A 27440-nucleotide genomic window follows, 5' to 3' on the forward strand; every position below is an offset into this window, starting at 1 on the left:
GTAGTCATGCCAAGATTAGAATCCAGGTCTCTGAATCCCATACCCATGCTCTCTGCACTGCCACAATGAATAGTCTCCCTCCGTTCCATCTGCTATCTGCTGAAACTGTGTTACAGTCTCATCCCTAGATAGAAGCTTGAATATTTTACTGTGGTTCTTAAAAGATACATCTGTCAGCTTAAATTGTCTGCCAGGGTCACACATGCAAAACCAGTCGTTTATCAGACTTGATGAATTTGAGGAAAGCTCCGTTGAATCCTTAGGACTTGCCCAGTAAAATGTAGTTTACTTACTCAAGATGATTCCAGTTGCTGGAAAATAAATAATGGAAAACTGAGTTCCATTTGGTCCAAAAAATGACTTTTCAAACAGGTTTTGTAAAAATGGAGAGGAAACAAAAAATCCCTGAAAACTGTTTAGATCTTCATGGGGAGGATTTACTCTATTTCATCCTTTCCCTATTTAAATTTTAAAAATATGCTGATTCTGAAAGAGTTAGTTGGAAAGGTGATGAGGAGTTGGAAAGAACAAGCCCAGTTTGTTCATTTGAGGATTAGTTGTTGCTTACTCTGATTTCCCTAGGAACTGGGGGAAACAAATAGGTTTTAATCCTCCTAGAGCCCTGCATGTGAAATGCAAGCTATTGGTTTTCCGCATCTTATTTCTGAATAATGAAAATATTTCTATCATGCTTTCAGCCCATTTTTTTTATTATGTAGGGTGAACCCAAATGGACATTCCCTATATATCCTCAGTAGAGCTGGTTTTCTGAAAGTAAACCTGACTGGCATCCACTGAATGTCATGCTAGAGGATCCTAAACTCTATTATTGAATTACACAACTTAATTTTTTTTTTCCCCTTAAAAGACTGCTTTATGCTCTTTTCACAAAAGGTGATAATGAGTTGGAAGTTCTCAGCTGTCCCACTAGCTCTGCTAAGTGCTGTGGGACTCGGTTTCTTCCTTCCTATTTGTGAGGATCCTGGCAACGAAGAGACTCCCACTATTACAACCAATACTCTTGTTCTCTTCTGAATTCCTGTCTGTCAGGCTGCAGCCAGCCCCCGAAGCCAGCCCCCTCATCCAGGTCATGCTCTGCATATTTCTAGAGGGCACAAAAGCAGAAAAGAAGCTGAAGAAATGGTCCTAGGGAATCACAAGGATGAACTACGTCTCAGCCCTCAACAAACCCCACCTACACCATCTTTCCCTGAGACATGACTGAAATTATTCTCTCATGGTACTGAATCAGGATCAAAAGGTTTTTTTTTCTTAGTACTCAAATTTGTATATTGCTGAAATGTGATAAGACTCACGTGGGAAAAGAGACTAGGGCACACTTAGTCATACAGAATCATTTTCCCCTTGGCTTGTGATGCATTTGAAATAATCCTTAGGCACCAAGGGTCTGATTTCACTCTCCTTCCAGGCTCACTTACTCTTAGGAGGGAGAGGGGAATTAGGCCCATGTTCATCATTAAGCTCACATGTGAATTCTGATTTTAAGTGTATGGGATATAATTCCTTTGCTCTCAACCCTGCCTAATATATTGCTGTAGTTCAAATATTTATTGGTCAGTCAATCATATTTATAGAGCACTGACTGTGTACAGAGAACTATAGTAAGTGCTTAGAAGAGTACAATATAACAGGATTGGTAAACACAGTACCTACCCTGAATTACTGTAAGATATTTGAAGGTAGGGATCATTTCTCCCAACTCTATTGTATACTATTCATTCATTCATTCAATTGTATTTATTGAGCGCTTACTGTGTGCAGAGCACTGTACTAAGCACTTGGGAAGTACAAGTTGGCAACATATAGAGACGGTCCCTACCCAACAGCAGGCTCACAGTCTAGAAGGGGGAGACAGACACCAAAACAAAACATATTAACAAAATGAAATAAATAGAATAGTAAATATGTACAAGTAAAATAGAGTAATAAATATGTACAAACATATATGCAGGTGCTGTGGGGAGGGAGGGGAAGGAGGTAAGGCTGGGGGGGATGGGGAGGTGGAGGATGGGGAGAGGGAGGAGAGGGCTCAGTCTGGGAAGGCCTCCGGGAGGAGGCCAAGTGCTTAGCACAGTGCTCTGTCCATAGTAACCAGTCAATAAATACCATTGATTGATTAATATGTGGCCTATTTTGGAGGACATTCATTAACACTTTCAGAGTACCAGAATCCCATTTGAGGCACTATTAATAATAATAATAATAATAATAACTGTGACGTGTTAATAACTTATTATGTCCCAGGCACTGAGGTAGATAGAAGATTGTCAGGTTGGACACAGTCCCTGTCCCACATAGGACTCACGTTTTAATCCCCATTTTACTGATGAGGTAACTGAGGTCCAGAGAAGTAAGGCACCTTGCCCAAAGGCCTGGGAGTCAAAAGGACCTGAATTCTAATCCCGTCTCTGCCACTTGTCTTTTGTGTGATCTTGGGCAAGTCATTTAACAGAGAAGCAGCGTGGCTCAGTGGAAAGAGCACAGGCTTGGGAGTCAGAGGTCATAGATTCACATCCCCGCTCCGCCAATTGTCAGCTGTGTGACTTTGGGCAAGTCACTTCACTTCTCTGTGCCTCAGTTACCCCATCTGTAAAATGGGAATTAAGACTGTGAGCCCCTCGTGGGATAACCTGATCACCTTGTATCCTCCCCAGCGCTTAGGACAGTGCTTTGAACATATTAAATGCTTAGCAAATATCATCATTATTGGAGAAGCTGCGTGGCTTAGTGGGAAGAGCACAGGCTTGGGAGTCAGAGGATGTGCGTTCTAATCAAGACTCTGCCACTTGTCTGCTGTGTGACCTTGGGCAAGCCACTTCACTTCTCTGTGCCTCCGTTACCTCATCTGTAAAATGAGGATTAAGACTGTGAGCCCCATGTGGGCACACATGGGAAGCAGAAGAGAAGCAGCGTGGCTCAGTGGAAAGAGCCCGGGCTTTGGAGTCAGAGGTCATGGGTTCAAATCCCGGCTCTGACAATTGTCAGCTGTGTGACTTTGGGCAAGTCACTTAACTTCTCTGTGCCTCAGTTACCTCATCTGTAAAATGAGGATTAAGACTGTGAGCCGCCTGTGGGACAACCTGATCACCTTGTAACCTCCCCAGTGCTTAGAACAGTGCTTTGCACATAGTAAGTGCTTACTAAATTCCATCATCATCATTATTATTATTATTATTATTACGTGGGACAACCTGATTACCTTATATCTACCCCAGTGCTTAGAACAGTGCTTTGCACATAGTAAGCGCTTACTAAATGCCATTGTTATTATTATGTGGGACAACCTGATTACCTTATATCTACCCCAGTGCTTAGAACAGTGCCTGGCACATAGTAAGCACTTAAATACCATCATCATCATAATCATTTAACTTCTCTGTGCCTCAGTTACCTCATCTGTAAAATGGGGATTGATTCTAAAACCCAGGTGGGACATGGACTGTGTCCAACCTAATTAGCTTGCATCTAACCCAGTGCTTAGTACTGTGCCTGGAGCAGAGTAAACACGACAAATACCATTAAAAAAAAAAATCACAGCAGACAAGTGACAGACCCAGAATTAGAACCCAGGCCCATGCTCTATTCACTAGGCCATGCTGAACTTAGTAGCAAGCAGACTGTCCATTTGAATGAGGTGAGGTCTCTTTGAGGGTCACAACCTTGATATCTCACCCTTTCATAAAGTCACGGCCAACGCATAGTTGTTATCCTCTAAAAGAGACAGAGCTTAAGACCCTTCAAACCAAGAAAGCACGATATTTTTTTTTAATTTGGCCTACTGAGATGTCAAAAATAGCTGTTCTAAACTACTTTTGAACCCAGCTGCTGTTGATTATTGATTACATGCTGTCCACAGGTCCACATATTTTGGCAGTAGATGTATTTTTGAAATTGAAAAATCAAAATTAATCTCAGAAACCAAGAAAAAGAGAAGGGCCATCCCATTAACCTACACCTGAGGCATCAACGGGCTTTTCCAAGGATGTAAATTACAAAATTGCAAGGTCAAATACTCAATAGTAGGGGAATTAAATTCCACCTTATATAGAAAAAAATGTACCCAATATCCAGAAATAATCCCTTCTTTTGGAAATTGATTTTTCTATCAATAAATGACGAGGGACCGCTCAGCTGACAAACCTAACTGGTGCTGTTATTGTTTTTGACACTTGATAGTAGTAGTGCCTGGACTTTTTTAATGCCATTTGTTAAGTGCTTACTATGTGTCAAACACTATTCTAAGCACTGAGGTAGGTACAAGTTAATTAGGTTGGACACAGTCCCTGTCCCACATGGGGCTCACAGTTTGAGTAGGAGGGAGAACAGGTATCCTTGTTTCCTCAGTTGAGGAAACTGAGGCAGAGGGAAGTTAAATGACTTGCCTAAGGTCACACAGCAAGCAATTGGCAGAGCCAGGATTAGAAACCAGGTCCTTCTGATTCCCAGGCCCATGCTGTCTCCACCAGGCAATTCAGCTTCTCCGGGACACAGGAACCTACAGGGAGGGAGGCTGCTGCCAGGCATGTCCTGAGTGAAGAAAAGGACTCTGCCCAATGCCAGGATGTAATCAGGCCAGGCACAATGGGGTAATAACAAAGAAGGCATTCACAGGAAGTCTGACAGGGCTGACCAAAACTGCTACCAAGACTGAGCTCAAATGAGGACACCTGGCCTAACTTCAGGAACATTCAAATTAGGGAACAGTCAAGCAACAGGGAAATAAGGTACAAAAAGGACTAGCCACAATTTTACAGGGCAGAGAATAATATTTCATGAGAAGAGCCCATTAACACAATACATTAACACATACCTCCAACAGCTATTTGAAAACTGATTCATTATTTTCCAGAAAATCCTGACTCGTTCATTCATTCATTCAATCATATTTATTGAGTGCTTACTGTGTGCAGAGCACTGTACTAAGCACTTGGGAAGTACAAGTTGGCAATATATAGAGACGGTCCCTACCCAACAGTGGGCTCACAGTCTAGATGCGTTGAGAATCCTATCTCTCTGTTAGGTATATGCTGTTCTTCAACGGGTCATCATACCCACACATAAGAGACAGAACAATCTTTATTCTCAAATGCTAGGCTACATATCAGAAGTATCTCAAATTCTGTAGTACTAAGCATCCTTTATGACCACAATAGAATCAGACAGCTAGGTGGGTTGGAAATGGGGTCCAAACCACTGGTGAAATTCTTTGTTCACAGTATGTTTCCCCATCCGCCCTCCTCTCTGCACTTGGCTCTGGATTCATTGAACACTGATACCCCAACCCCACAATATGTACTCAAATATTCTTATACTCTATATGCCCTATCCCTATAGTATTTTAATGTCTATCTTCCCTCATGGACCCTAAGCTCCATGTAAGAAGGGACTGCGGCTACTAACTCTGTCGTGTTGTACTTTCCCAAGTGTTTAATACAGTGCTCTGCACAGTAAGAGCCTAATAAATATCGATGATCGATAGATGACAAATGCCTTTGTCAAACGTTTCTATATCACTGAAGATACATATAAGTAAAATGGTGAGCCTAATAAGGGTTCAAGGTTAGATGTCGCTCTCACAAAATGTTCCTGAGCTATGCCTCCCTTGGTTTAAAATGGCATCCTTATCATAGAAATACCTATTTTTCCATACTTGGTGAGGTGTGAAAACTGTGGGACTGAATGGAGCCAAGGTTTGATTTTTAAAAAAAGCAAATCACAACTTTCTAATTCATGGCATTCTACCTCCATAGAGTCCTTTATATTTCAGCATATGTATTCTTCAAAAATGGGAAAATATCATTATCAAGAAAACTTAGATTTATAAAACAGAGGGGAGGTTGTGGGGAAAAAAAAATCACAGACCCTAATTAGAAAGAACAGTGTTTGAACTGACTAAATTTCTAATGGGGGAAATCTACTTCTGAAATCTCTGTACTCATTTGTACACATGAGCAGACATGTAGGAGTAAGGGCAAACTCTTTAGCACTTAGAAACCAAAAGAACAGACTATATTTGTAGTGTGATATTGCATAATTACAGCACTTTCCAACAGCAATGATTTTCATAATTTTAGTTCATCTTAAGAGTGTTCACCATACTGATTAACAAATGCCATAGTTGTTATTAAATATTAAATGCTAGATTTTCCAGTTAGTATCCTAGATGTAGAACTAAAATTGTCTTTTACAGTATAATGCAATATTATTGGAAAGCCCATTTTAAAGGTATAAATTTAAAAACCTGATTATTTCTTTTCCTTTTCCAAGATTGAAACAAGTTTCCACAGTTAAGTTTAAATAACTACTATTAAAATATCTCCACTAAAAATAGTGAAAAAAAGTAAAATAGAGAGGAATGGAGAGCGCGATAAAGTAACAACAAATATCAGCAACTCATCATGGGATTCTGGACTTACCCTCTGGCCTTTCCAAATAGCTGAAGTAAAAGAAAGCAATTTGCATTTTCTCAATTCTGTTGTGTTAGAGTATCTACATAAGAACAACAAACAATTCATGTAAGTACTGGAATGTTATCATGTTCAGGGTACATAAAACTCTCCCCACTTTATTCAGGAAAACGGTTTAATAAACATTGCTGAAGGTGACAACACTTTATGATCTATACTACACTAATTTGGGCCCAATTTCACTGATTAATTTCTATCAGCATGAGTGCTACGATATTACTATTTCCCACGGATTTCAGAGTTTTAAATCTTTGCTCTTAATCAGGGAAGGCGTCGAGAATATGGTATTAAGAAAATCACACATTGGGTGGATGCACTATTCAGCGGCTATTATTTCGCTTGGTTTGTGCTGCCAGTATCTATTTAGAATGTGTTTACCTAGGTACCTAATTCATTCAGTCTTATTTATTGAGCACTTACTGTGTGCAGAGCACTGCACTAAGCACTTGGAAAGTACAATTCATGAGAAATAATGTGGTCTCATGCAAAGATTACGGGACAGTGAGTCAAAGGACCAGGTTCTAATCTCAGCTCCACCACTCATCTGCTATGTGACACTGGGTGAGTTACTTTACTTCTCTGTGCCTCACTTACCTCATCGTAAAACAGGGATTAAGACTGAGCCCCATGTGGCACAAGGTCTGCGTGAATATTTGACTGACTGACTTACTGAACTCAATTATATTAGACTGTCCCAAGCACTTAGTACAGTTCATTCATTCATTAGATCGCATTTATTAAGCACTTACTGTGTGCAGAACACTGTATTAGGCATTTGGGAGAGTACAATACAATAAACAGACACATTCCCTGCCCACAACGAGCTTAGAGTCTAGAGGGTGCTCTATACACAGTAAGCATGATTGACCTCTCCATAAGCACTTTTCCGTTTGTTGAGTCAATCTCAATCTCATTTGCTTTTCTGCAGCAGGTGAGAGTGAAATGGCCAGATTGCCATGGAGTACATGTGGTTTTCAGAGGATCTTTCCAGTGGAAAAATGCTTTTGACAAACGTCTGCCTTGGACAAAACAAAACCCTGGCATTACATGAATATTAATACATACATACAGGCAGATCTTACATTTTAAAGGGATTCATCACTTATATCACATCAGAGCCTGCCTCAAAAATTCTGATGTCCACTTGTCTACCAGGCTGACGGAACAGTCATTTAATTCTTCTGCTAAATCTTGCACTGAAAACCCTTTGCAAATTCAAACTATGCCAACTACATCAATTATATTAGAACTAAGGAACTAAAGGTAGATAGCGCAAAATATTACCATATGTTTGTCTTCCCTATGCCCCTCTCCAAGTCTTTTGGTCATTTCACTGTACAGAAGCAAGGAAGACTTCAAAAGGGAGAAGGCCTCATGGTAGGGGCTCAATTAATAATTTTATCGGTGATAATAATGGGAAACAAATTAATCCATATTCATACAATCCATCACTCATATTTGAGCATTTTACTGTAAACAGCACCATTTACACTTGGTAGAGTAAGTACAATATAACAGTTGGTAGACATATTCCCTGCACACAAGGAGCTATTATATCTAGAAAAAGATTTGGAAGAAATTCAAGTCAATAAAAAACACACACACAAAATGGGATTTTGAAATTTTCTAGGGGATTCAGTTTTGCATGTTGACCCTGTTCCCATTAACATGGGCCATCAAGAGTTGATCTGATATTAAATTAGCTACTTTGGGAAGCAAAATACAGTTTCTATAAATTACTGTCATTTAGGGACACTAGTTCATGAAACTGCTTAAAAAATACATATTTCTAAATTACCTCCTTAAATGTCAACATAGTCTCTTGAATTGTTTTCCAAATTTATGAGTTCGACCTTTTCTTTTTTTAAAAGATATGGACCTTGTTTCCCAAAAATATTTTATTCATTCAGAATATCAGCATAGCCCAAATATTTTACAGCTGAGAGTGTATTTACCAAATTTACTACTTTAAATATTCATTATTAGGATTTCCATTGCATAGATAGTTGGAAATTAGTATGGTGTAGATTGAGGGGAGCTGAATCTAATCCACACCCACCTCTGGCCAAGCTCCACTTAAGCTGCCCAACAATGATAGCAATCACTTCTGTTTTTTTCTGGGGGGTTTTATACCATTTGTTAAGTGCTTACTATGTGCCAGGCAAGATCATTAGGTTGGACAAAGGCCAAGTCCCTAACGGGGCTGACAGTCTTACCCCATTTTATGGATGAGATAAGTGAGGCACAGTAAAGTAAAGTGACTTTCCCAAGGTTGTAAAGCAGGCAAGTGATAAAGCCAAGATTAAAACCTAGATTCTCTGGTTTCCAGGCTTGGATTCTTTCCACTAAGCCTTGCTGCTTGTGGGGGAAATGAGATTTCAGAAGGGTACTGAAAATGGGGCAAGAATTCAGGATAGGGCAGAGAATGCAAGCAAGAGGTCAGCATCAGGAGAGATGAGACTGAGGCATGGAAAGTAGGTGCACTTGAAAGGAACAAAACTGGATAAGATGGGAGAAGAGAATGGATAAATGGGAGGGAGAATGCTGACTGAATACATTTGTCAAGAGTTTCTGTTGGATGAGAATTTTGAGTAAGTGTACGAAGAATGATTTTTTAGCCAGACTGCTAACACTGAGGCCAGTGTGTACAAGCTGAAAAACATGACACTAGCAGACCAAAGTGTTTCCTTCATAGTGATTTCTCCCGTAGAGTTAAGGTACCCTTAGAAATGTCTGAACTTTACAATCGCAGCAACTTGAGAAATATTAACAGGGTCTTCATGCACATTTGTAAGCTTGTTTGGCAATGGAAATAGAATCACAACAATAATAAATACCAAAAGCTTTAGAGTGTAGGGTTGGGGGCGGGGGGAGAGGGGGCGTTCCTGAGAAAGGGAAAAAAAAAAGATATTTGAAGCCAAAAGAGTGGAATTGTAGAAGAAGTACATTGTCTCACTGTTGGGAAATTAAAGGTCTAACAGTGATATGCTTCACTGGTTCAAATAAACTATGGAATCTAATAAGTTTGTTCAAATGCTATGTACTGAGGACAAAAAAAGGAAAATCAGTTGTTTTTTATGATGGGATGGTATTACTTCTTGATAACTTCTGAAACCTATGAAAATCAGGGAAGAAAAATCATGCTCCCTAAAGTCAATGACATGCACTTGACTGGTAGAATAATCCATAGTGCTTGGCTGATAGGTACACATTGAGGACTGGTAGTGTGCTTAGGACTGATAACTAGCAATATTCAGAGTTGCCCAAACGTCTCATTTTTTTTGTCTGTAACTTAACTGAACAATTATTTCTTAAGAAAAATGCAAAATTCTAAAGGATTATGCAAAATTCAGTTGGCTAAACACCTCAATTGACTGGGTTTTGACACATTTTCCATGTATATAAATATAATTTTGCCTTCCTTCTGTTAGTTCTGTGCAACCTAAAGGGGCTTTTTCCCAGTGTGTGGTTTACAATACCTAATATAGACTGCTTGTCAATAAATGGCAAATTGAAACTAAGTTCTCCAGAAAGGCAGAACACCCTTCGTAGTTTCTGATAACAGTAAATTTGGTAGATGCCCTAAGAAAAACAGGGGACATTGAAGAGAAACAAGAATTGACAATGACCACTTTGAAATTCAACCAAAAATGTAGAGGGAACAATATCTTCATCTTTGAATTTATGCAGATGGAGAAGCAGTGTTGCCTAATGGATAGAGTAAGGGCCTCGGAGTCCGAAGGACTGGGGTTCTAATCCTGGTTCCATCACTTGTCTGCTGTCTACATTTTGCTGAAGATGAACTCTTCTATCATAATATCAAATTAAACCTGTCACTCTCAGTCTCCTACATCCCATGATGGAAAAGTTTCAGTTTAGAATTACAGATTGAGTCATATACTTTGTTGTAAGAGCAATTTGTTCTCATAATAATGCTATACAAGATGTCCCTAGTATTTCAAATGTGTCTCTCCTTTGGATAGTTAACATTCATTCAAATTCAAGTTGTGAAACTCAGAGGATATTCGGTTAGCAGCAGATATTCTTTCTCAATTCCAGTCCGTTTTAAGGGATTGACCACCTTATCTAACAACTTCCAAGGGGTTATTCCGGGGCCTATCTTTCTAGGTGTATGATTCTTTTGAAAGACCAGTAGGGTGAGGTACTGTTACTATTTAGTGAATTTCTCATTTTGGATAAACAGTAGCATTCTAATATCCTGAGACGCAAGGCACACTTCCAAAAGGTATCTGGGTTGAAAAGAGGGTAAGAAGAAAAGACTGAAGTGCTCAAAAGCAGATATAAAATGAACTACCATATTAAACCCTTTCCCTAGGACAAAAAGTCCTACGTGTTGCCATAGTTCCTGGTTGCCAAGGCAACTATTCTGCCTGTGAGAAGCGGATAGAACTTATAAAAAAAAATACTGTGGGGGTCAGAGAAGATCCTGTGGAAAAGAATGCAAGGTACAAATGTATTTCTTATTCACTAATTTCAGAAAAGGAACTCGAAGAAGCTATTCTATACAAAGTGTAATTGCATGATAGCTAAAATAAGTGGCATCACTTTTCCTTCTAACACTACAATTGACTGTAAATATTATCTCCGGGCAAGGAAAGATTGAAGTTCAGTCATAAAACTTAGATGGGTCTGCCCAGCTCATGTGAAATGAAGGATTAAACAATTATCCAACCAGTTTCCCCATAGAGACAGCCTATATGGATAATTCAGGCTCCAAAGTGAAATTTTGAACCTGAATTATCTGGCTGTCTTGGCAGAGCAAATCAGCCAGATAATTGGGAAATCCTTCCATTCCATTTGAGCGGGGACACAACTTTGATAACTTTAAAAGAGAAGTGCATATCAGCATACTTCTCAAGATTTGTGAGAATAGGATATCAATGTGATTCATTCATTCATTCAATCATATTTGAGCGCTTACTGTGTGCAGAGCACTGTACTAAGCACTTGGGAAGTACAAGTCGGCAACACATAGAGACGGTCCCTACCCAACAACGGGGTTTGTCTCATTTCTAAATAGCTGAATTTTTCAAGTAGAATTCCACAATTTCTGGAAGAAAACTGGATATGAAGTCAAGTAGAATGACCAAGGGCAAAATTCCTTCCTCAGCAGAGACTGGTTATGGAGGGAAACTTGGAATTTTCTATGCAGGCCCATTTATGTGTTGAGTTATTATTAGAACTTTGTTTAGGAAGTTGAATGATCCTTAAAGCAGGGAACCAAACTGAGGAGTTTGATTATTGCAATTATTCAATAAGTGTCAAGCTGTGGTGGCACAGTCAGGTCTTTCTGTTTTCTCTCAATTTTATGTTCTTTCTGAAAGGTTGAAAAAAACCCTAATACAACAATTTACATATCTCAATTCTCAGAAATACTTAATTATTCATGTGGAAACAGACAAAAGCAGCACATTTAATTAGACATCTGATCTGGCATCTCCCACAAACTAGTGTGGGTTAGATAATGGAGATTCCTTTCTCTCTTTACAGGAGATATATGAGGGAGATAGTGTTAGGGAAAGGAAATATTTATTCAGGATTTTCACATTCTGCTTGATCCCACTAATTAATATTTTCACAAAATATTTAACCTCAATAACGCAAAAATTTAAACTCAAATATTTCCACAAAAGGTTCAGATTAACTCAACAATGAAAAATGTTTGTTAATTACACAGCCCTTCAAATTCAGGACACTAATCCAAGTTACTTCTCTGCTGGCTGCTTATGATGTTTTCTGACATTCATAATAATAATAATAATAATAATAATAATAATAATAATGGTATTTGTTAAGCACTTACTATGTGCAAAGCACTGTTCTAAGCACTGGGGAGATACAAGGTGATCAGGTTATCCCACGTGGCTCACAATCTTAATCTTGATTTTACAGATGAGGTAACTGAGGCACAGAGAAGTGAAGTGACTTGCCCAAAGTCACACAGCTGACAAGTGGTGGACTTGCCAGGGCTAATGTTGGTTCCCTTCCTGATCCATTCCAAGAGACATAGGAATGGAGAGGAAAATGTCTCAATATCACTGAAGTATATAAACAGAAGAGGTTAAGACAAATCCCTGTCCTGTGTGTTTTGAAATGGAGAAAGGTTAATGCCATTATTAGCCCCATCTATTTCAATACTTGAAAAACATAAAATAAAATAAATGATGCATAAACAAGTACACTCCGTACAACCTTCAAGTCATCAGTAAAAGACCTGTTTCCCAGAAAAACAACCCACTTCCTTCCTTTTCTCTTAGTTTCCATCCATGTAACATTGTCTCAGTGGAAGCTCGCCATACAAACTGTATGCATAAATAGATATCCACTCCAATGGGAAGAGCAAGTTTTCATTTGACCCATCTCTATTAAGTATTTATGAATTCATAATTTCCCTGCTTCTTACAAATGAGAAGTGACATCTATTTACATTTCTTTTGGAGTTCTGCTTTTGGCTGTCAGCAAAAGCTGACTTGTGACACTTATTGCAAAGTTTCTGACAAAATGTCATCAGAATGTTCACAGGCTGCCCATTAAAAAAATCAATGTTTAAATATTTACATAACAGAACATCAATGAAAACAACACTTTTGATAATGCACATAGTTGTTTTGAATAATTCACCACACTTTCAAGTGTGCTGTAATATCAAAAAAAGGAAAATGGCAACATTTTATCATTCCTGAATGCATTGTATTTTGCATCAAACTGGGCTGGGATTAATGGAGATTTCATGCACCCCAATAAATGTTTACATTTATCAGTACACATCAATAAATTAAATTAATCAATGGTATTTACTGAGCACTTACTACGTTCAGGGCACTGTATTAAAGGCTTGGGAGAGTTCAGTACAACATAATTTGCAGATATAGTCCCTGCCCATAAGGAGTTTACTGCCTGGGGTGGGTGTGGGGGAAGAAGTGAAGTTGGTGGTGGGAGGTGTACATCTACCTTCATATACGAAATAATCTGGATAACCTTGTACCTATCCCAGCTCTTATAACAGTGCTTAGCACATAGTAAGCACTTAAAGTCCATTATTATTATCCACCCCTTCTAATAATAATAATAATGATGGCACTTTATTAAGCGCTTACTATGTGCAAAGCACTGTTCTGAGCGCTGGGGAGGTTACAAGATGATCAGGTTGTTCCACGGGGGGCTCACAGTCTTCATTCCCATTTGACAGATGAGGGAACTGAGGTACAGAGAAGTGAAGTGAGTTGCCCAAAGTCATATCGCTGACAATTGCCGGAGCTGGGATTTGAACCCATGACCTCTGACTCCAAAGCCCGTGCTCTTACCACTGAGCCACGCTGCTCAGTTGGGTAGGGAATGTCTCCATTTGTTGCCGAATTGTACTTTCCAAGCACTTAGTACAGTGCTCTGCACACAGTAAGCGCTCAGTAAATATGATTGAATGAATGAAATGATAACTAGTATAGTTTGCCTCACTACCTGGGGACCTAGGGGGAAAAAGAACCCATCCATCTGAAATATCTAGGTAATGTGCTTGTGTAGACAAAAATACAAAATAGAGTCATACTGCAAAATTTTATTTCTCCTAATAGAGATCCAACTTCGATCACTGCATTAACATTTGGATTGTTCATTGAAAGATTTACAGTGTAGATGTGGACTTAAGCCATCCAAAGTTTCCCATAACTGGAACTTGCCTGTGGAATTACTGGTCCCCTGTGGGGATCCAGTTTAAATGCTCAATTCCTTTGGCCTAGAGGGCACAGGCCTTGAAATACCTATCTTTTCAAATTGGTGTTTTAGTGATTTTAATGGAAGCTGGGAATTGCAACTTGTGTTGTATATAATTATATGCTGTTATTTTTTACTTCTGCCCGGAGGAAGATTTTATCAGAAAGCACAACTTTTTATCATAGTTTTCCTGATCTTCTAAATAAATATGCAATACATTAAATCTAGATTTTATGTTAAAATCTAAATGAGCCCAATTTTCCATTTGGAGTTGAGAGAGTATTACAAAGATCATCAGAGATATAATCAGCCACCTTCCACCTTATTTTCTTTATTTGAAGGAAAGGGAAAGGAAAGGGAAAAGAAAGTGAGGGGAGAGAAATAAGTGCATATGATTTTCCCTTTATTGTTATTACTATCCTTATTATCAATCCAATGGTAGTTACTGAGTGCTTACTGTGTTTAGAGCATTTTAATAAGTGCCTGGGAGAATCAATAAAACAGAGTTGTTAGATATGTTCCCTCACCACAGTAAGCTTGCAGTCTAGAGGGGCTATTAGTATGGTACATTATTATTGCTATTAATAATTAATATTAACAATAATTGTATGTGCTAAGTGCTGGAGTACATATCATCAGATTGGACACAATCCTTGTTCCATACGGGATTCTCTAAGGGGGAGAGAGAACGGGTATTTAATGTCTGTTTTTCTCAGGAGGAAACTGAGGACGAGAGAAATTAAGTGACTTGCCCAAAGTCATGTGACAAGTGGATCCAGGATTAGAACTCAGATCTCCTGACCTCCCAGTCCTGTGCTCTTTCCTACTGGGCCACACTAACTCTGTTAAATCCTGGTATCCCCTTTACACAAATTTAAACCACGCTAGAATCAGGCTAGATGCTGTCATGCTTATTAATAGCAGGGCTTCCTTCTACCACAGTATAACAATCTATTTCAATATTTGCATAAACATTATAAAGCCATAAGGTTAGAAGGAACTCTTAAAGTCCCTTTGAGGTAACCAAATTAACTAACCAGCCACACCCCATCTCAGACCAAATATACATAAATTAAATATATATATATATATACTATTTTTATAGAAGCACCAAATAAATTTGATCCCCATGTATCTCATATTCCTATATTTGAAGCCAATATTAAGCATATTAAGATTCAGCACCAAGGTAATATCAGAGATGTCAGCATCAGTTTGAAACACGTATTTTGATGACATTACGTTTGTCTTCAAAATCATATTTTTATGTGTTTTAATGTTTTAAAGACAGAGTCAAGGTGCAATATGATAAAATATGAATTAGGAACCAAGGCTCAAAAACTCGGTTAAATTAAAGGAAGATTAGCAGTGAGATTCATTAGGATATGGATGGATTTTTTCAAAGAGTTTGTTGAAGAGCTATCATTAAAGGTGATGAGTTAGAAAGAAAAAGGAACACTACCATTTAAGGGATTCATCAAAAAGCCATGCTGAATCAAGCCACAAACGATTCAAAATATATTCATTCATTCATTCAATCAATTGTACTTATTGAGCGCTTACTGTGTGCAGAGCACTGTACTAAGAGCTTGGGAAGTACAAGTTGGCAACATATAGAGATGGTCCCTACCCAACAACGAACTCACAGTCTAGAAGGGGGAGACAGACAACAAAACATGTAAACAGGTGTCAAAACCATCAGAGTAATTCTTCTGCTTATTTTAAGCTACAGAGCATTTGCATACTGCACAATATCATCTGCTATGAAATAGGTCATGAATACTGTTTACCTTGCTAACATTTCATTGAGACTACTGGCCCCTTACTGCTCATTACTGCTGCTAGCTGTTCTGCTCATACCACTAAGTATCATCATCATCATAAAGCAATATTTACCTCATATCTATATAATCACATTTAGCTTTTTAAAAATATTTTCATCCCTCCGTTTCTTGAAACCAAGAACTTTTACTTGGCTTTTTCCCTCAGAAGTGACACTATGAATTGTTGCCAAAATACTTTGAAGGCTCAAAATTCTGTTATCCTCCTGTTCTCTATTTATCATGGGTGTCATTTCATATCTAAAAATGGGTTTGAATTCAATCATATTTATTGAGCACTTACTGTGTGCAGAGCACTGTACTAAGCTCCCTAGGTTTGGTTAGTGCTGAACACTTTTCTACATTCTTTCAGAAAACAGTTTTGATATAGATGGTGTCACATCCTGATTCTCTTGAACTATTTGATTGTTTCCTTAAGATGATCCCCTTTCCAAATAGACAGACACAATGGATTTCTAGGGAAAAGGTTTGCATTCAATATGATCCCCAATTATTAATCCTTTTATTATTAACTTCTTTAATAAATGGACAAAGCCAAGTGTAATTTTAAAATATTAATTCAAAACTTACAAACAAGATGCCAACTGCAGACAGCCACTCAACTAGGTCCAGAATTTTTGCAGCATCGTTTGGTAAGAACAATCTTCTGAAAAGGGATAGTGAAACTAAACAACTTGTTTTACTTCTCCTCTAATAGCACACTCTAATAAACCCATTATATGGGAAAAAACGCCTCAAAGAAATTGGCATGTTTGGGGCAGTGGTGAGTTCTGAGTACAAAACTGACTTATCTAATTTCATAATGTTCATTCATTCGTTCATTCAATCATATTTATTGAGTGCTTGCTGTGTGCAGAGCACCGTACTAAGTGCTTGGGAAGTACAAGTCGGCAACCTAATGTATTTCAAACAATTAGGTGGAGGGTGGTGGGAGGGGAGAATCCAATAGTATCTCACTGAGGCAATATCACTTACATGCAGAGAGCTTCTAAACAGTGTTTCCATATTTACTACCCTAGCAACCACATCACCAATGACTTTGTTTTATTTGCAATATAAAAATCAAATGTAGTACAACAAGGCTTACAATAAAAACCTCTGAACTTGCCCTGAATAGGCTAAAGTAGATTTACTGTGCTAACCTAAGCATGGATTACTGCAGATGACTGTGTGTGACTTTAGAAACACCAGGAGATTTATTTTCAAGACGACCCATGTGGTGTACTTCTCCTAGTGCAGCCACTTGCCGGCAATTGCATAACTGACATGGCACCAAAACCTGTTTCTCTATTTTTCTCCTCACACCAAACAGAAAATGAAAATGTGATTCCAGGCACACCACATACTAATTCAGCTTCATTCATTACCTCCTCTAATGAGGGAAGCAGCCTGGTTTAGTGGAAAGAGCCTGGACTTGGGAATCAGAGGTCGTGGGTTCTAATCCCTACTCTGCCTCTTGTCAACTGTGTGATTTGGGGCAAGTCACTTAATTTCTCTGTGCCTCAGTTCCCTCATCTGTAAAATGGGAATTAAGACTGTGAGCCCCATGTGGGACAACCCGATTACCTTGTATCTAGACCAGTGCTTACAACAAAAGTGCTTGGCACATAGTAAGTGCTTAATAAATACCATCATTATCATCGTTATTATTAATGACCTAATAAGGTGTAAAATAAATTAGTCCACCCTGTCTGTCAGACTGTGAACCCCCAGGGCAGGAAGAGTGTGATCTCTTGTACAGTAACCACACTGTAGATTTCAACTCTAAATAAACAATAGTTATAATGATGTTTGAGTCCTTACAGAACTCACCTTTGCCCCATGTTTCCTTGAAATGTACAACTAGAATGACTCTAGTCCTTTAATCTGGATAAAGCACAGTAAAATTCCTCCTACTTATACAAGAATGCACTATATTGGCATACACTTGTCATCAAGGGGGTAGTTTTAATCAACATTCAACTTGTCATCAAGGGGGTAGTTTTAATCAACATTCAAACTTGATCCCTCTCCTTTTTCAAGTTACTCCCCAAAACCACCTGTTCTACAGAAAATATATCCGTTAAATCCCACCTCCATCGACCTTTCATTTCATGCTCCATACACAACATATACTGCTAGATTAACTTCATGTCAATGATATTCACTCAAGATATATGTAGCTTGAACATTTTGGTCGTTATTTCTATTGCCTCCATTGGGAATAGTTCTCTTGCCCCCGTGACCCAAGAGTAGGTCAAGTACTGCTTCTTTTAATAATTCTGAAGGCGAATGAAATTAGTCTACATTAAAAACTTATATAAAGATTCACTCTTTTGTGTATATTCATAAATAAGTTAAAAAAAACCTACTTCCAAGCCTCATCATAAGAAAATCAATCCTTTCCAAAAGCCCACACAATGCTGAGTTCTATTTTACCATAGTTCGCTACAGTACTGCAGTGAAACTGCTATGAACAGTTAAATGAATTAATGAACCAGCAAAGCATTTGAAATCCTACTGCTGTCTATCAGGAAATATATATATATATATATATTTCCTGATAGAAAACTGCAGGATTTATGTATATATATATATATATATATATATATATATATATATATATATATATATAACACACACATATACACACACAGTCTCACACACACACTAAGGTGAATCTGAAGAGATTCGATAGAATGATTTCACTTAAAAATATTATTGCAAATAAATGAGTGCCAACACTTTCTATTAACCCTACCTTGACCACTTTTTCTTCATGAATTTTCCCCTTGTCTTTTTACGTTAGAAGAAATTCCACCTCTCACTGACTGGATTGCTCTGCTGACCTCAATCAAAAGGCAATTACCCAGTGAGGGTGGAAGGTAATTATTTCCATCAAGAAGAGATTGAATGCACCTGAGTAGACAGCTGCAGTTCTTTTAAGGAATATTACTACTCTAGAAATTGTCTGGAAATTTGTGATGCATGTCAAATTTATGATAAACTGTTGATTTATTTGCAAGGCGTCATTTTTTCCCTCCAATCACTGTTAAAAATAGTTTAAAAGAGTCAAAAGGCAAATGGTAGCAGCAACGATTATTCAGGGTTTTTTTTTTTCAACATTTTACACAGGTCTGCTCTTTACATTTCCATGAAGGCCTTGAACTAAACTATGCCTGCCTCTATTTTACTAAAATTAAACTATAATTACATTTATTAAGGCATGAAGGAATGACTCTCCAAAAAGACAAATCCTGGAAAACTACCATCAGGGTAAAGCAACAACATTCAAGATCTGTCATCTATCCAGAGAATGAGATGATGGAATTTTCAAGTACGTAAAAGTTCTTCATTTCACATTTGAAGAGATGCATAACATAGTTTGTCTTGATAATATAAACAAACTCTCCTTGTCTAGTGTTTAAGTGCTTAGTGCTCTGCAGTCAGTAGATGCTCCACAAAAACTATTGACTGCCCTACACCCAGGGGGCTTCCTTGCTCATTTAAGTAACGAAAGCATTCAAAGAAAAAGTTCTCTCTAAATTGAAATGTAAGGAAAAGTCATGAGAGGGATTTGAACCTTATGTTTATTGGGGGGAATCAGCAGGGGAATAAACCTCCAACCCTACAGAGAATTCATTCATTCACTCATATTTATTGAGCGCTTACTGTGTGCAGAGCACTGTACTCAGCACTTGGGAATTACAAATCGGCAATATATAGAGAGACAGTCCCTACCCAACAACGGGCTCACAGTCTATAAGGCGCTGGATCAGAAAATAATCCCCAGTCTGAGAAAAGGCTGCTCAAATGGAAGAGGAAATGCCTCCTAGCATACTGGAAGAATCTGACAAGATAAAAGGTTTAGAGGGAAGGACAAATTAGGTGGTCCCCACATGCAGAATTGGTGGAGATATTTGGTGCTTAGGAAAAACTGGCCAACACACAGAAAAGCACATAGGTGTCTGAGTGGATTAGAGGGGAGGGAAGAGGAGGGATACAGGATGAAACCTCTTTCTGGGGCAGTAATTCCTCCCACATCAAGTCTATTAGGTGCTGGATCCAGAGACTGCACATCAGTTGCTTTGTCCCTGGCTAATGACATTTTAAAATTAGTAGTCCTGGGTTGCTACCAGATCTACAAGCTCTTCTAAAACGAGGTCTGCCCAAATGTTTTGGTTTTTTTTTTTTTGTAAGACCATCCTTTGGGGATTTGAGTACATATCTGATCTTGCCTTTTGTGGGTACATTCATACAGCCACAGGTAATATCTATATTAAAATGAAACATTCACATGATTCAACAGATTTGCCAAAAGGTTCACAGATAACACTGAAAAGTGCACTAATTTTTAGACTTCTAATTATTATATAAATCTTTACTCGACTGTAGAGGTCATAGATAGAATCAACTAGCATCTAGATTTTGTTTTAAAATTACCTCAAATTAAAGTCCTGTGTATAGGACACCAGGTCCTGCTTTCCTTACCGTGATGAATTACTTTTTGTGAAGCAATTCCCTCTTACTAATGGACACTTGCACCCTGATAATATCTTTGGGGTGCGAAGAGAATGAGAGTCTATGCAATTACTGTTAGTCAAGGGCAAGCTGAAAAAAATGCAGCTATTATGGCAAACAGGCCAAGGACTAAAAATTGCAGTTCATAATCCTTTTTTTTTTAATTGCCCAACATACTAAAAATAAAAGGATTTTGTTAAAACTGGGCAAGATATCTGTCATTCATTAGCTACAGTCCATATAACTTTAGCTTAGTATTGTTCCTAATTTCTGTTGCTGTCAAGCTCTGTAGTTAACACTTCCATCCCTAATAAGCTAAAACAACCAATTAGACTTTCTCAACACAGCATGATTTGAGCATCCGTTCAGGGTTTGTTAGAGGATGGAGATGGTCCTAGCAGTTCTAATCCAGGAAACAGTGATGAATACCCTATTAAATTAATTTTAAACAAAATTACTTTTTTTACTATCACAGAGAACAGCTCCAACTGTGCAAAAATTCCAGATTAGTAAAAAAAAAAAGTTAAATTCCAACATATTGCTGTGTGACATACTTGTCACTAACGCTGAATTCCACTTTGAGTAGATTCAGCACATCAAAGCTAAGAATTCTTAAGCCAAACTCCTCACTCTGCCTCATTTTTGTGTATCTTGCTCTCCTAGGGTTCATGCCCTCCCTCCTACTTGGAATTTCCTCCTCTATCCCATCTGGCAGATCACCACTTTCCCCATCTTCTAGGTCCTCATCAAATCACAACTCCTCCATGAGGCCTTCTCTGATTAACTTCTCATCTTCCCACCTTATTTCCTCCCCATCCTGCTACTTCAGCACTTCCGCTTCCCTTAAGTCTTAGGGTTCTCACACATTCCTATTATACCTACATACATATCTTTATACTCTATCCCTATAGAATGTAAGCTCCTTGTAGGCAGAGATTGTGTCCATAAATGCCATTGTTTAATTCACCCTACCTGTAACTTATTTTGATAATTATCTCCTCCACTAGATTGGAAGCAAATCGAGATCAGGGGCCATATCTACCCACTCTATTGTACAACCTCAAGCACTTAGTACACGGTACTCACTCAGCCTTAGTGCACAATACTATTGATTAGTTGGCAATCACAATCTGAGTGATTCATCAAGATGAAGAATATATTCCATCAATGAGGGAAGAATTGAGGGAAGCCATGAAGCCTCAGAGAACACACACAAGGTACCCATAAGCCAAAAGAGGAAAGTGAGTCCAATATTTTCTGCACGGTAAATCACTGCTGTGGCTACTCGTGTAGATTCCCCAAATGTGAACGAGAAGTTGAAAGTTAGTTACAGCTTTCTAGCCAAAGAACAGTGGGATTATCAGAAAACTGCCACGTGTTATGTAAAATGAAAAGTGTTCTGCATGATTTACCCTAAGTGAAAATTCATTTTATTAGCAATTATAAACTATCATTTGTACCTGCCGCAAGTTAGGACAGTCACCTGCTAAGTATGCTGTGAAATATTAAGCTATTCTCTACAGTGCCATTTACAGTGGCTAGTCATGATTGCACTAAAGCACAATCTCTGGTTTGATCCAACTCCTGGAAAGGAGATGGTTCAAGGATAAGGGAATGCTGGAAGAGTTGAGAGAATCAAATGAGTATTGAAGCAGCGTGGCTCAGTGGAAAGAGCACGGACTTGGGAGTTGGAGGTCGTCGGTTCTAATCCCAACTCTGCCACTTGACTGCTGTGTAAGTTTGGGCAAGTCACTCAACTTCTCTGTGCCTCAGTTCCCTCATCTGTAAAATAGGGATTAAGACTGTGAGCCCCATGTGGGACAACCTGATTACCTTCTATCTACCCTAGCTCTTAGAACAGTGCTTGGCACATAGTAAGCACTTAAATACCACCGTTATTATTATTATTAGAGGAAAATCATGAAGGTTGAGGAGATTTCCCATCAAATCCACAAGCTGACAGATGTGGGAATACGGCCAAAAAGGCAAAACAAAATATCCAGATGCCTCTACTCTAATGCTAGCAGCTTAAAACACATATGGGTAAAAAGTAATGCTTTAGGGGATAGTAATGACCTTGATACAACTAGCATCTCTGAGACTCTGTGAAAGAAAAATCTATGGGACACAGTACTGGAAAGAGCTGGGGCTTTGCCAGCTGTGCCACTTTTCATTGATTCAATCGTATTTATTGAGTGCTTACTGTGTGCAGAGCACTGTACTAAGTGCTTGGGAAGTACAAGTTGGCAACATATAGAGATGGTCCCTACCCACTTATCAGCTGTATGACTATGGGCAAGTCAATTCACTTCTCTATGCCTCATTTACCTCATCTATAAAACAGGGATTAAGAATCTGCATCCCACGTGGTACAACCTGATTACCTTGTATCTACCCCAGTGCTTAGAACAGTGCTTGGCACATAGTAAGTGCTTAACAAATACCATCATCATCATTTTTTTTTATTGCATTTATTAAGCGCATTTTCATTAACTTGTATCTACCATAGAGCTTGGAGCACTGATTACTACATAGGAAGTGCTTAATTAATACTATGATAAGAAGAAGAAAATTCATAAATTTCAGTAATTTGAAATGCTTCGTCAGATGGGGTAGCAAATGTAAAGACTTGGGCAATATCAGCAGCAGCTGGGCCAATAAGACAGGGAATGTGTCTGCTATAATGTTATATTGTATTCTCCCAAGTGCTTAGTACAGTGCTCAGCATACAGCAAGTGCTCTCAATAAATAAGACTAACTAGATGTATATACTAGACAGATTTAGCAAAGAATGTAGCTTCTGTAATCCAAGGAAATGGACAGATTGCAAATCAAAGAGGTAGTGTCACACAACAACCTGTAACTGGATAAATCAGCAGATTTAGCCACAATGGACAATGTTCCCCGCAGAGTGAAAGGGATTATCCCCTTCAAACAAGAGAAACATATACCCAGATTGTCAGGAAACCTCAGAACAAGCAACCACATCAAAAGACTCAAACTTCAAAGTAAGTTTCGCTTCACTTCTTAATACTGTGGCATGACCAATTGTTTGGGGAGTTATGAAAAACTAGCAGGTGGTCTCACAAGAGATTACCAGGCTCCAATGAGGCAGGTCTTTAACCATCTGATATCCTGCTGTTTTATTCTTCATGCTTTGCATAGCTATTAAAAGAACAACTTGGTTTCTCGAGTTATTCTAAGGTGTTTATACACTTTCAATTTGCGGAACCAAGATGGTTGGGTGCAACTGGCATATACTGTTCTTGGAATAGTACTGAAATCAAAATCTTGGCCAGTGGTTAGAGATGATTATTGGAAGTCAAATTCAGTAGTAACTGTGAGAATGGGATCTATTTACTCTGGGAACCTGACATTTTGGCTATATGACTAAGCCAGGTCAAAGGCATCGAACTCCTTCCAAATACATCCCCATTCCCAATGTTGAAAGTAAATAATTAGAAAACAGATTGATCCCTCCCTTATGGCCTGACTTCTTAAAAGTGAAATTCAATGTACAGTCACAAAATTGTATTGAAGCTAATGAAAATCCATACACTCCCTACTTTCCCAATTTACTAATCAAAATTCTCTGCTATAAAACTCTTTATTATTTAGAATGTAGGCTAAAGTAGCAAGTTGGAGAGTCACATTATAACAACTTTCCCTTCATAACTAGAGGATATTTTTGTTCTTCATAAGCACAGGAATTGCCATACTGAGTCAGACAATTGGTTCTTTCAGTCTAGCACTCTGTTTCAGTCCCTTGGAGAAACCGCAGGGTTGATAGTTACCCAATTACCGACTCTTGATTTTTGTTGTTTCCCCAGATTTAGCACAGTATTTGGCATACACTAAACAGATAATATAAACAACATTTAGTGCTTTTCATTTCCAAAGCACTCTGTGAACCGCAGCTAATTAACATTACCATACAAGGGATTACTAACCTCTTTTTTGTTCCTATCTTTTTTCCTTGAAGAAAACCGACCCACTTGTCTTTTCTTTCTCAGTAGCCTTATCAGCTTGTGAACAAATAGTCCTAGAATTGTTGTGTGCATGAGTAATCTATGGAAATATACCAAACCAAACAAGTTATAAATCTAGGAATATCCGTTCTAGAAACCTGATAAAAAGGCTCCTGAGAAAGAAAATACAAGGTTGTGTGTGTGAGTTTATATATATATACACACACACACACATACATATGTATACACACACATATATATATATACATACACACACTGTGTGTAAATTTAATATATACGTGTGTTTTTATATTCAAAAGCACATACACTATCCAAAAATTAATTATTCCATTTGAAAAATACATTTTTAATGTAATAGTTCAGGTTATAATAGTCATCAAATCCTTCTTAGTGTAGAGTGGCTTCTTGCTCTTTTTTCTACTGACTTTTTACCAACTTCGAATGAACTTTTGGCACTACGTTTAACAAAGTATAATACAAATTTATGAGGAAAAAGCACTTTGAAATGGGATTATTGGCTTTCTATCCTTGCTGAATTCCTTAGTGATACCATGTCTTACAGTATGATTTAGCTTTTATCACACCTGAGGCCTAAGAATGTGTAACTAAGATTTCTGTTTACAGCCTGGAGCTCTTTTAGTGTATTCACCCAAGAGCTTAGTACAGAGCTCTGCACACAGTAAGTGCTTAACAAATACCATTTACTGATTGTCCTATCTGTAGTCAGAGAAGAAACAGCAGCAGCCTTGCAATATTTTGGTTTCTCATTTTCCAAGCCATAAAGTAAAAGATGAAGAAGCAACAGACAGGTCAATAGTTTCACTGGTCTTCAAATCAGTTTGTTCCTGAAACCCCCTACTAAATCATGCCATTAAAAATATTCATTTGTGACTGATCGAAGTGATGAAGAAAATGAAGATGGTCATAGTCAACCTACACTCATTACACTTGTAGATAGCATGATTTCTAATCTAATTTTATCTAAGGTTTGCAAATTCGCCAAGGGAATGGCCCAAGAGTAAAGGTGCAATTCAAGAAAGACTGTGACTTTTTCAACTATTTTCTTCCGTCTACAGATCTGGTACTTGGACCATTCACTAGGGTTATCAGCTTGGGAAATTCTAGATCTGGTCTTAACTCCCCCTCAATTCCACTGTGAATGTCCAGAATTTTAAAATCTACACAAAGGTTCATAATCTGTACAAGAATGTTATGGATCTGCACAAGTCCATGGTCCCTGTCTGGTCTGCATACAGGTCTTAATTGTGAAATTTTGAATTTTTTCTAAAAAAAAAAAAAGTATTGTTGTAAAGGCTGACCAAACAACTGACATAGTTGGCAATCTTAATGCATCAGAAAACAGCTTCAGGAAGGAAATCCACACTGCTTTAGGCAGGATTCTTGAAAACCACTTTGCTTTAGTTATTTAACTTTGTTCCAATTCTAAGTAAATCAGCTATACCATCTTCAGCCTCATGTAAGATCTGTTAATTATTTTAAAGGAGCTCTGTTTCTTACCGAGTGAAAGGGTAAAGAATAATTTCAAGTTACACTTCTACTCCCTTCAGAGGAGAAGGATTCTGAAGCTTTAAATAATTAAAATATTAATTGCAAAATGAAAGATGGTCACAAATGACCAATAAATGGGCTCAACAGAATTCCTAGATTTGAGTCACTTTCAGCATAGAGGTATAATTAAGGGGTTTGATGAGGAAAGAAAAGGGTTGGAAAGCTTCATTGGAAATAGAATTTTCTATAATAGAAATTTCAGCTCTGAATATCTAGAAAGAAATGGAGTCTACTATCTGTTTGTTCTCCAATAATGAATATGGTGCTTTGGGAATCTCTAAAATTAAGCTTTAAAAAAGGACTTAAAACTGCATTTTCATTACTTTTCTAATAATAATCAGTGAAGAGTAACTAAAAATGGCTATCTGGTAAGAGAGTGAACAATAAATAGAATGAACACTGAAGGGGTACATTTCCAAAATTGTGTGTGGCATATGTACGCGCAAAACCAATTATGCAAGTAATGTACACATCACTCACACCATGTTTTGCAAATCAGCAAACCTCTTTGAGTTCTTTTTAATGAGAAGGTTGCTGATCGTTGCCTAGGGAAAAAGGGAAAGGATTTCAGCAATGCTTTCTGAAGAGACACGCTAAAGCTGTTTCATTTTTTCCCCCCAAACAGTGAATTTAATGATAAAGAAAGTTAACAGTGCCGGAAGCTGAATGATTTAGAAGTCCTGCTTTTAATATAAAGAACAACTACAGAAGGGGGTAAAGTATAGATCTTCAGCAGAAACAGCACAAGAACTATTCCAGAGTTTGTGTGTCACCAGCTCATCATATCTTAAGTCTCTTTTGACATGACCTCAAGGTAATAGTAGCAGCATTTACTAAGTGCCTTTGGGAAGTACAGCATACCAAAATGACATGTTCCCTGTCCACAAGGATCTTATACTCTAATGGGGTGACAAACAAAAATATTTATAATTCATACAGCCTCCAGTGGTACCTGATTTTCTGCAGAATCATATTTAATGAACACTTTGTGCAGAATACTGTACTAAGCTTTTGGGAGAGTACAATATAACAACTGATAGACACATTGATAGACAATTCTATACAGAATCACAGAACTGATAAACACAGAATTGAAAGCCACAGGTAGGCTTTCTTTTTAAGTAGTTAAGATAAGGGGCTGAAAGATCCACAGTGAACAGTAATTAATGAATCAATAATTATTGAACACTTACTGTGTACAGAGCACTGTACCAAGTCCTTCGGAAAGTACAGTATAACAGTCAGTGGATACATTCCCTGCCCACAGTGAGCTTATAGTCTTAGGATTACATTCAGAAAGAAACTCAGTACATGACACATAG

The 27440-nt window shown here is 38.1% G+C and overlaps 1 protein-coding gene and 1 long non-coding RNA gene across 5 annotated transcripts in view; one reads left to right on the plus strand and one right to left on the minus strand.

The window, feature by feature from the left end:
* CNTN5 (contactin 5) overlaps positions 1–27440 on the minus strand; it is a 665146-nt gene that overhangs the window by 391541 nt on the left and 246165 nt on the right. The window contains exon 1 of one of the 4 annotated variants that reach the window (XM_038761847.1): positions 16631–16651. The exons of the other annotated variants lie outside the window; for them this stretch is intronic. The gene's annotated coding sequence lies outside the window, so the exon portion shown is untranslated. Of the gene's footprint in view, positions 1–16630; positions 16652–27440 lie in introns of those variants that run through there. 4 annotated transcript variants of the gene reach the window in all.
* On the plus strand, positions 18869–26926 carry LOC119941418. Its single transcript, XR_005455211.1, has 3 exons — positions 18869–18924; positions 19175–19376; positions 26744–26926. It is a non-coding gene; the product is annotated as an uncharacterized LOC119941418 (long non-coding RNA).

This window comes from Tachyglossus aculeatus, chromosome 20, assembly GCF_015852505.1.
Source record: "Tachyglossus aculeatus isolate mTacAcu1 chromosome 20, mTacAcu1.pri, whole genome shotgun sequence".
Classification (NCBI taxonomy): domain Eukaryota; kingdom Metazoa; phylum Chordata; class Mammalia; order Monotremata; family Tachyglossidae; genus Tachyglossus; species Tachyglossus aculeatus.